Genomic DNA, 1,051 nt, shown 5'->3' with positions numbered 1-1,051 from the left:
GAAAAATTACATCTTCTCGCAAATGTATCACCAAAAATTGGAACAGCACTCAAGGCCCATATATATAATGCCATGGGAAATCCCTTGACACTATACTGACCTTTTGACCAAGAATCTTTATCGAATTTCTGAATGCATGTGGCGAGAATGTTATACGCTTCCTTGCCCCATGGTTGGGCTGTATACATCTCGAAATCCGATGCATGCTTAAGCCTAGACAGAGGTATCTTCTCTAATGAATATGGTGTCATCAAAATACCTTCTGTTAATACCACTGCAGCGAGGCATTCCTTTTCCTTGTCATCCAAAGGTTCTTCACCCTCTTCCGGTTCATTAAATAGTCGATATTGAAGTTGAGTTAAAGTGTAATCTCCTCTCACCGCCCAAGAATATGGTTCACTAATTGGATCTTTGCTTGGTTCTCTATGAATAGGTTCGCATTGAATCCCTATGTTTAATAAAACAATGATGTTAGTTTGTTCAAACTTGCCTAATATAAATTGTTTCTAAAACCCTTTTAAATCCCTTTTAAAAGAGTTTTTAAAGGGTTTTAAAACTTCTAAAACGGGAAAACCCCTTTTACAATAGTTTTAAAAGGTTTTAAAAAGGTTTTAAAACCCTTTTACAATAGTTTAAAAGGTTTTAAAAAGGTTTTAAAACTTTTAAAACTTTTAAAACCCCTTTACAATATAAACCCTTTTACAATATAAATTGTTTGTATTAAAAGGTTTAAAAGGTTTTAAAAAGGTTTTAAAACCCTTTTAAAACCCTTTTACAATAGTTTAAAAGGTTTTTAAAAGGTTTTAAAACTTTTAAAACGGGAAGAACCCTTTTACAATAGAGTTTTAAAAGTGTTTTAAAAGAGTTTAAAAGAGTTTTAAAAGAGTTTTAAAAGGGTTTTAAACTTCTAAAACGGGAAAACCCCTTTACAATATAAACCCTTTTACAATATAAACTGTTTCTAAAACCCTTTTAAATCCCTTTTAAAAGAATTTTAAAAGGGTTTTAAAACTTCTAAAACGGGAAAACCCCTTTTACAATAGTTTTAAAA

This window comes from Camelina sativa, chromosome 20, assembly GCF_000633955.1.
Source record: "Camelina sativa cultivar DH55 chromosome 20, Cs, whole genome shotgun sequence".
NCBI classification, from domain to species: Eukaryota; Viridiplantae; Streptophyta; class Magnoliopsida; order Brassicales; family Brassicaceae; genus Camelina; species Camelina sativa.
This window is presented reverse-complemented; position numbering follows the sequence as displayed.